This window comes from Syngnathoides biaculeatus, chromosome 9 (assembly GCF_019802595.1).
Source record: "Syngnathoides biaculeatus isolate LvHL_M chromosome 9, ASM1980259v1, whole genome shotgun sequence".
Taxonomy (NCBI): Eukaryota; Metazoa; Chordata; class Actinopteri; order Syngnathiformes; family Syngnathidae; genus Syngnathoides; species Syngnathoides biaculeatus.
In genome coordinates, this window is record NC_084648.1 from 30,833,554 (window position 1) to 30,843,470 (window position 9,917).

Below are 9,917 nucleotides of genomic sequence, written 5' to 3' on the forward strand. Positions count from 1 at the left end.
AAGAATCGCAATGGTTGGAAGAAAAAAAATAGTTTTGCAGGTCTGATTAGAAACCGTTTGAAATGTTGTGGACTTGTGATCTTAAAGGTTCCATGTTTTACCAAACCAACATTTTCTAGTATTTGGGATGTGATATTGTCTCTATGGTACATCAGTAAATGTGAAATATGAATTAAAACGTCAGTCGAATTTTGTCAGGGTCTCTAGTGAAGAACTCTGCCTACCTCTATGCTCCCAAACCAGTGTGGTTAAACCAACTAACCAACCATGTGTGCACTTCCAAGTGGGTCCTGTAACTCGGAAGAGGGTTGTCTTGGCCACATTTTGACAAAGCGGATAGTAGACTGGGTTAAACAGAAGTTGTTGTAGAGGGGCCTTTTCTGGACACTTAGGTGACAAAACTAAGGTGTTTTTGGAAATGAAATTGACACTTTTATACTTAGTCCATGTTATAGAGTCACTGTTTGTAGGACTAAATCAGGGGTTGGCAACCCGTGGCTCCGGAGCCACTTGCGGCTCTTTTATTGTTATGTTGCAGCTCTGCATGGCTTGGGGAAATAAATTCTAAGTGTCTGATTGAAGTGTATGGTATGTGTCTCAAAAACATGTATAATGTCTTCTAATTAAGTCAAAGTTTTTAAATTCTTTCTTCAGACCTTGTGCAATTTCAGTGATCACCTTCCGATCAGCATCAAGAGGCTGTATGGACACAAAAAATATATAAGCTAATATCTTCAATTCAGATGTCGGAAAGTGTTTGTGAATCCCAGTGTTGTATTTTCCTTGGAAACCAGATCGAAATGGATCTTTGAGTGTTAAAGGTTGCCGACCCCTGGTCTAAAAGGCCAAAATATGGGACTATTAAAAAGGCCAGGCCGCACAGTGGAGCAGCTGTAAAATGTTGACTTCACAGTTCTGAGGACCAGGGTTCAAATCCCCTCCACACCAGTGTGGAGTTTGCATGTTCTCACCATGCCTGCGTGTGTGTCCTTCCACATCCCAAAAACATGCATCAATTGACGACTGTAAATTGCCCCATGGTGTGATTGTGTGTGCGACTGTTGTCTGTCTCAATGTGCCCTGTGATTGGCTGGCAACCAGTTCAGGGTGTACCCTGTCCCCTTGCCCGATGACAGCTGGAATGGGTTCCAGCACTCTGTGACCCGAAGTGTAGACCTCAAGGAGAAGAAATGAACAGCACCTAAGGTAAGTATATGAGTATCATAGAAATGGGTCTGAATACTTATGAATGGGTGATATTTCAGTTTTTGACCTTTAATAAACCTCCAAAAATTAAAACAATTCTGTTTTTATGTCAATATTAGAAAGAAATAACCTTAATGATTTTAGCAAATGTCTGAAATATAACAAAGACTGAAAAATTTAAGGGGGTCTGAAAACTTTCCGTACCCACTGTATCTACAGAGATGTGAAGGACTCATTGCCGGTTAGAGAAAACACTTGATTTCAGTCATTGCAATCCACTCTGTGCGGCCGAGCCTCCCATTGATCTTTATGTTAGAATTGCGACATAGGTGCATACAGGGCCACTATGAAAATGGGACTAAAATTGTTCTTTAGTACAGAATTGTAAAAATTGTTTATTCAGAAAAATATTTGAATTTGAATGCTTAATCCCTGCGATTGGCTTGCAACCATTTATGGCTCCTTCCTGATGACAGCTGGGATTTCCCCCAGCACTCCCGTGACCCTTGTGAGGAGAAGAGGCTCAGAAAATGGATGGATGGATGCTTAATTCCACCCTATGAGGGGCACAAACAAGTTGAAAATGTCGGTCAGTCCCAAGCCTGGATGAATGTAAAGGGTTGCGCCTGTCACGTAACAGGGCTCGATCTAGCGAAGGACAAGTCGTCCCCAACATCCTATCTATACTGGGTGTCATGAACTGTAACACGGTGCAGGTGTGCTCTGACCGATTGGCTGGCCACGCCAGCCTGAGCAGGAAGCCAGGAGCATGACAGTACACCCCCCTCAACGGCCGGCTCTGGACGGCCCAGGAGCATCAGGATGAGCCACATGAAAGTCCCTGATGAGGGAGTGGTCCACGACGAAGCGGGAGGGGATCCAGGCGCGCTCCTCCGGGCCATATCCCTCCCAGTCCACCAGGTACTGGACCCCCCTTCCTCTGCGGCGGGAAGACAGCAGCCGGCGCACAGTATACACCGGCTCACCGTCGACCATGTGGAGGGGCGGGCGCTTGAGCGGCGGAGCCAGCGACGAAGTGCGATTCGGGCGAAGTCTGCTGACGTGGAACATAGGGTGCACCCTCATCGACCTGGGCAGTTTCAGCGAGACGGCGACCGGGTTAATGATCTTGGAAATCAGAAACGGGCCAACAAACCTGGGAGCCAGTTTGCGGGATTCCGTCCGCGTGTACACACACATCCGAGATCTTTGGTGGAGACCCACATTCGCTGTCCCACTCTGAGCTCTGGCACGGCCCTCCTCTTGCGGTCCGCTGCGGCCTTGTAGGCGCTGCTCATGCGCACCAGTGTCCTCCGCGCTGCTTCCCAAGTCCGTTTGCAGCGTCGCACCACGGCCAGGGCCGACGGGACCACGGAGTCTGTGGCCAGTGGAGGAAACAGGGACGGAGGATAACCATGCACGACATGGAGTGGAGCCATACCTGTTGAAGCGGAGGGTAGAGAATTGTGGGCATACTCCACCCACTTGATGTGCTGGCTCCAAGTGCTCTGGTCCCTGGAGGCCAGGCATCGATCCTGATTCATCCTCTCAGTCCCGATGTCAGACTAGCTGACGAGTCGATGAGGTTGCAGAACTCTTTCCAGAAGCGGGCGCTGAATTGCGGACCCCTTTCCGAAACGATGTCCCGGGGTAGTCCGTGGTAATGGACGACCTCGTCTAACACCAGCTGGGCTGTCTGCTTGACCGACGGGATCCTCGGAAGCGGCACGAAATGGACCATCTTGGAGAAACGGTCCACTACAGACAGCACCACTGTGTTCCCTTGGGAGGGCGGCGGCCGGTGACAAAGTCCAGCGCGATGTGTGACCACAGACGAAAGGGGGTGGACAGGGGTCGCAACTCACCAACGGGCTGTAGGCGGGAAGTCTTATTGGCCGAACACACCGGGCAGGCGTTGACGAACTCCCTTACGTCCTTGCTGAGGTTGGGCCACCAGAACCTTTGTTCCACAACTAAACGTGTCTTTGCCATACCCGGGTGACAGACCGTCTTGTTGGTATGTGCCCAGGCGACGATGTCTCCCCGCAGAGATGGGATGAAGAAAAGGCGGCCCGACGGGCAATCCGCGGGCAGCGGTGTCTCTCCCAGGGCCTCCTTCACCCGTGACGCGACCGCCAGCAGTTCCCGATCTCCCACGTCGTAGTTGCTTTCTGCCGGGGTCAGCTTCTGAGACGGGAACGCGCACGGGTGGATCCGACCGTCTCTGGGACTCCTCTGAGACAAGACTGCTCCGACTCCTGAATTAGATGCATCCACCTCCACCATAAACTGGTTATCTGGGTCCGGAACAATTAGAACGGGCGAAGCAGGGAAACTTGCCTTTAGTCTGCTGAAGGCCTCCTGGCAGGTGTGGAGAGGTGAGCGCATGCAGAGGAGCGGCCACGGAACTGAAGTTCCTTATGAACTTCCTAGAAAAATTAGCAAATCCCAAAAACCTCTGTACGTCCTTCCTGTTGGCAGGGGTAGGCCAACGCCGCACTGCGTCGACTTCCCGGGGTCCATACGCATCTCTCCCTCGGCCAGGACAAAGCCCAGGAAGGACACGGATGCCCGATGGAACTCACACTTGTCCATATTAACGTACAATTGGTGCTGCAGCAGACGCTGGAGCACTTCTCTGACCTGTCGAATGTGAGAGGTTAGGTCTGCCGAAAAGATAAGAATGTCATCCAGGTATACAAAGACGGATTTATTCAAAAACTCCCGAAGCACGTCGTTAATTAAGTTTTGAAAGACAGCCGGGGTGTTGGTCAGTCCGAAGGGCAACACAAGATACTCGTAATGCCCCATGGGAGTGTTGAAAGCCGTCTTCCATTCGTCGCCTTCCCGGATCCGCACCAGATGACACGCGCTGCGCAAGTCCAACTTGGTGAAGATCCGGGCTCGTTGGAGGAGTTCAAAGGCTGTAGCTATCAGGGTACCTGTTCTTGACCGTGATGTCATTCAATCCTCTGTAGTCGATGCAGGTTCGCAAGGTGGAATCTTTCTTCTTAATGAAAAAAAAAAAAAAACCCACGCCGGCTGGTGAGGATGACGGTCGAATAAGTCCAATTGCCAGGAATTTCTCGATGTACTCCCTCATTGCCTGGTGCTCCGGTCCTGTCAAAGAGAACAGTTTCCCTCTGGGGGGTGAGGTACCCGGGAGGAGTTCGATGGCACAGTCATACGGCAGATGCGGCGGCAGAGCTCCTGCTTTGGACTCCGAAAAAACCTCCCTCAAATCATGGTAGCAAGAGGGTACTGTGACTAATTCGGCGGCGGTGCTAAGCTCGGCAACTTGGATCCCTACGTCCTCCCCGGCAACGCCACACTGCTAGCGACAGTCCTCACTCCATGCCCTAAACCAACCCGTGACCCAATCAATGTGTGGGTTGTGTCTCTCCCCAGGATTATGTCACTGTTACTAGAATTGAAAACGTGGAAACTAATATGCTCTGTGTGCCCCTCCGGAAAGTCCATACGTATAGTTTGCGTGCGGTGTGTTACGTGGCAGAGGAACTTGCCGTTGGCGGGGTAAGCAACACGAGGACGCTGTGTGGGAAAGGTTGCCGCCCGCAACACTTCCGCGGATGTATGAGGTTCGCATCCGAACCAGAGTCAATGAACACGTTCACTACGCATGAATGAGCGTCTGTCCCGACTGTGAGGTGCAACAGCGATCGCTCCGACTTAGCGCCAGTATACCCCACACTCACCGGCGTCGAGATCCCAAGGTCGGGGCGCTTCGGCAGAGTCGGACAGCGGGCGATTACGTGTCCCAAACGACCACAGTAGAAACAGCGCCCTTCTCGTCGCCGACGTAAGCGCTCCTCCGTTGGGCTGCCAAGCCCCTCCACTTGCATGGGTTCCGATGTAGCAGACAACGCGGGTGGCCGAGAAGCGACCGGGCTGAGCCTCTCCGTCTCCTCCTCTGCACGGTCAGGCGCTGGTCCACCTTGAGGGCTAATGCGATGAGGGAGTCTAGCGAAGGCGAAAGATCCATGGCAACGAGGTGGCCACGGATTTGTGGGGACAGTCCCTGGTAAAACGAGTCATGGAGGGCCTCCTCGTTCCAACGGCTCTCGGCAGCCCGGATCCGGAACTCAATGGCGTAGTCGGACACGCGGAGACGTCCCTGATGAATTGTCATGAGCGAGGACGCTGCCTGGCGTTCCGGAGCCGCATACTGGAAAACCTGGGTGAGCGCGCAGACGAACCTCGCCCATGAGCGGCAGATCTCCGAGTTACGACTCCACTCGGCAGTGGCCCACACCTCCGCCCTCCCGTCATGTGGGAAATGACGAAGGCGATCCGGAAGCGGTCCGTGGGAAAAGCGGACGCTTGAAGCTCAAAGTGGAGATCGCACTGTGCCAGAAAGGGCTTGACGTTGCCGGAGTCGCCTGAGAACCGCTCTGGTCGGGAGAGCGGAGTTATGCCGGCACGGGGAGGCTCAGTAGCAGCCGCGCTAGCTTGAGAAGCTAGCCACGGTTCCAGCTGGGCGCAGAGCTCATGGATCCGTTAGTACCCTGGAGAGCAGCCTCTTGCTCGCCCAGGCGTTTGCCCTGCACTTGCAGCGCACGGCGGATGGCTTCGGAGTCGGCTGGGTCCATGTTATGGCTAGATCGTTCTGTCACGTAATGGGGCTCAAGGGTGGACCCAAATGCACGACTCCAGAGACAACAGACAGTACAGAGGAAACCTTTATTCGGTCCAAGGTCTGAGATCAGGCAGACTGTCCAAACAATCAGAAGTAATAGTACGGCAGGCTTACGAGGGTGGTCAGTGGACAGGCGTGGGTCGGTGCACGGAGAGCAGAAGTCAGGCAAACAGGAGTGCGGGAACGAGGCATCAAGGACGACGATCTAGCGAAGGACCAGTTGTCCCCCACGTCCTATCTATACTGGGCGTCATCAACTGTAACACGGTGCAGGTGTGCTCTGACTGATCGGCTGGCCACGCCAGCCTGGGCAGGAAGCCAGGAGCATGACAGCGCTAGCAACTGCATTTGACTTAAAACTTTGGCCCAAAAAATGTGAGCATTCATCCAAAGAATTCCATCCCGGATTGGTCGTGGACCGGTTAACAATATGCGACACCGGTGCTGTTAACCTTCAGGGCGCAGGTGGATATTCAGCCACTGTGGGTAAAAAACAGGGGAGAGGTAGAAAGCGGGTTCTTAAACAAAAAAGAAGACAAAAGCACAGAGGCTAGAATTTTATGTGGCACTTTGAATGTTGGGATTATGACAGGAAAGGTTTGGTTGGTTGACATGATCATTAGGAGAAAGGTTCATATATTGTGTGTCCAGGAGACAAGATGGAAAGGCTGTAAGGCTAGAAGCTCAGTGGCAAGTTATTTTTCATGTTGGTCTAGATGGGAAGAGAAATGTAGTAGTGGTGATTTTAAAGGAAGAATGTCTTGGAGGTGATAAGAGAAGTGTGTATGTATGATGGCTGTAGCGGCTGTGACCTTGAGGTGAAAGAGAAATTCTGGAAGGAGTATTTCTGAGCACCCCACACAGAAAGAGTCAAGAGAGGGGTGCAGATTGTAATGGACACAAAGGTGAAGGAAACAGGGGTGATGAAGAAGTCATTTGTAAATTTGGCATCAAAGTAAGGAACCTCAAGGGACATGGTGGTAGACTTCGCAAAAAGAATAAAAATGTTTGCAAAAACCCTAACTGCTTTTTTCCAGAAGAGGCAGGACCATAAGGGTTACATACAAGAGCGGAGGTAGAATTATGCAGGTGGATTACATTTTGTACAGATGATAAAATCTGAAGATTACTGACTGTAAAGTAGTAGTAGGGTAGAGTGTAGCTCGACAGCATAGGATGGTGGTATGTAGGATGACTCTGGTGGTGGGTAGGAAGATTAAGAAGACAAAGGTTGAGCAGAGAACCATGTGGTGGAAGCTGAGAAAGGAAGAATGTTGTGCGGCCTTTCGGAAAGTGGTTAGACAGGCTCTCGATGGACAGCAGAAGCTCCCGGAAGACCTGACTACGACAGCCAAGGTAATCAGCGAGACAGGCAGGAGAGTACTTGGTGTGTCTTCTTGTAGGAAAAGGGAGAAGGAGACTTGGTGGTGGAAGCGCAAAATACAGGGAGTCATACAAGGAAAGAGATTAGTGAAGAAGTAGTGGGACACTGAGTAGAGGCGAAAGGACGACGTTGAAAAGGCTAAACAGGAGGCATATAATAATATGTACACCAGGTTGGACACGAAAGAAGGAGAAAAGAATCTCTACACATTGGCCTGACAGAGGGATAGAAATGGGAAGGATGTGCAGCAGGTAAGGGTGATTAACGATAGAGATGGAAATGTGTTGAATGGTGACAGTAGTGTGCTGAATAGATGGAACGAATACCCTGAGGAGTTGATTAATTGGGAAAATGAGAGAGAAGGAAAAGTTAGACAGGTAAGTGCGGGGGACCAGAAAGGACTAATGAATAAAAAGGGGCAAAATAGAAAAGCACTAAAAAGGATAAAAGAAGAGGCAGTTTGGCTTGATGACATTGCTGTAGGGGTAGGGAAGCATTTTGGAGAGGTCGCTTTGGGGTTATTGTACAATTAATTTAACAGAATTCTAGCAATTGAGTTTGTGCAGCTGACGAATGGGGGAAAAGTGTTCTAGTGCCTCTTTTTAAGAACCTAGGTGATGTACAGCACTGTGGGAACTATAGAGGAATAAAGCTGATGAGCCACACAATGAAGTTATGGGAAGGAGTAGTGGAGGCTAGACTCACGACAGAAATAAGTATCTGCGAGGAACAGTATGGTTTCATGCCTAGAAAGAGTACTAAAGATGCATTATTTGCCTTGCAGATTCTGGAGGCCCTGTAGCTCAGTGGTTAGAGCACTGGTTTGATAAACCAGGGGTTGTGGGTTCGTATCCCACTGGGGCCTCCACTCCCTGAGAAGGGTTGCGTCAGGAAGGGCATCCGGTGTAAAAATTGTGCCAAACATATATGCGTTCGTGGCGACCCCGAAAGGGACAAGCCGAAAGAAGAAGTCATTTGCCTTGCAGATTCTATTGGAAAAGTGCAGAAAAGGTCAGAAGGAGATACATTGTATCCTTGTAGACCTAGAGAAAGCCTATGACAGAGTTCCCAACTGACAGATCTGTGGGACTGCAGCCAGAAGTCTGGAATGGTAGAAAAGTATGTTTGAATAGTACAGGACATGTATGAGGGCAGTTGAACAGTGGTGAGGTGTGCTGTAGGTGTGACAGAAGAATTTAAGGTGGAGGTGGGACTCCATCATAGCGAGGGTGGATGACTTCAAATATTTGGGGTCAACAATCCAGAGCAATAGCGAGTGTGGTTAGGAAGTGAAGAAACGGGTCCAAGCAGGTTAGAATGGGTGGAAGAAAGAGTCTGGTGTGTTGTGACAGAAGAGTCTCAAAAAGGATGAACGGCACAATTTATAAAACAGTGGTGAGGCCGGCCATGATGTATGGATTAGAGATGATGGCATTGAAGAGAGAACAGGAAGCAGAACTGGAGGGTGGCGGAAATGAAGATGTTTAGATTAAGAAGATCTTTGGGAGCGACAAGGTTCAATAAAAATCGGAATGAGTTCATCATAGGGACAGTCAAGTTTAGATGATATGCACACTAGGTTAGAGAGTGAAGACCTCAAATGATTTGGACACTTCCAGAGGAAAAATGGTGAGTACGTTGATATAGTGATAATGAGGATGGCGCTGCCAAGCAATAAAGTGAGAGGAAGACCAAAGAGAAGGTTGATGGATGTTGTGAGAGAAGACATGAGGGTTGTTGGTGCTAGAGAATAGGATGCAGGAGATAGGTGCACATGGAAAAGGACGACAAGCTGTGGCAACGTCTCATGGGATAAACTGTAGGGCGAAAGCTGCAGCTTGCTACTGCTGTGGACTGAATATGTGGCTACAATGAGGAAATCAAACGCAAGGCTGTCAACAACACTGAGGAAAAACACAACTAGATCATTTTTTGAACATTGAACTATCCATCCATTATCCAAGCTGCTTATCCTCACAAGGGTCACGGAAAAGCTGGAATCCAATGCCGCCCGCATCAAAGACAGGCATAGGTACCACTACACCATCAGTGACTTAGCAACATTAAACTAATTTATTAGTTTGGTTTATTTAGTTTGTTGAGTGAATTAGTTCATTTTTGGAACAATGAACCAAACTTTGAACTATTTTTTGTAGAAAATGAACTTTGATGAACCCGTGGCTAGGTTGCTCTGAATATTTTTATATTAATTAATAAATAAAAGCACAAAACTAACTACATTGGGTTGTCTTTGATATTTGTTTAATGATCAAGTAAGGGAACATGAAAATAAAATAATATGAAAATGAGAATATGAATACTTTTTGACTTCACTGTATCTATGCCAGTGATGTATACTGACGGGGCACCCAGTCAACTACAAGAGAAGCTCTGAGCTGTCAGGTCTCTGTCAGTCTGTCTCAGCCTGAACACCAGCAACCAGTCACGAATGGCACACATCCCGCAGGTTGAATGCAAAGTAATGGCACTGTGAAACAGATGGAAAAAGCTCGTCTACAGAGGGAACTGATTGCTTGATGGTCGCCCAATTGAGCAGTTTCAGCGACTGACGTGATGGACTGGCACATTTCCACAGTGATTGCCTCCATTGACAGTCCCCAAGCCTGACTGGGGGTGCTTGTAAATGCACAAGGCCCAAGTTGCTTATGG

The 9,917-nt window shown here is 49.5% G+C and overlaps 1 non-coding gene across 1 annotated transcript; it reads left to right on the forward strand.

Moving 5' to 3' along the window:
- The first annotated feature begins 8,039 nt into the window (after window positions 1-8,039).
- On the forward strand, window positions 8,040-8,112 carry trnai-gau (transfer RNA isoleucine (anticodon GAU)). Its single transcript has one exon. It is a non-coding gene; the product is annotated as a tRNA-Ile (tRNA).
- Window positions 8,113-9,917: the final 1,805 nt, after the last annotated feature.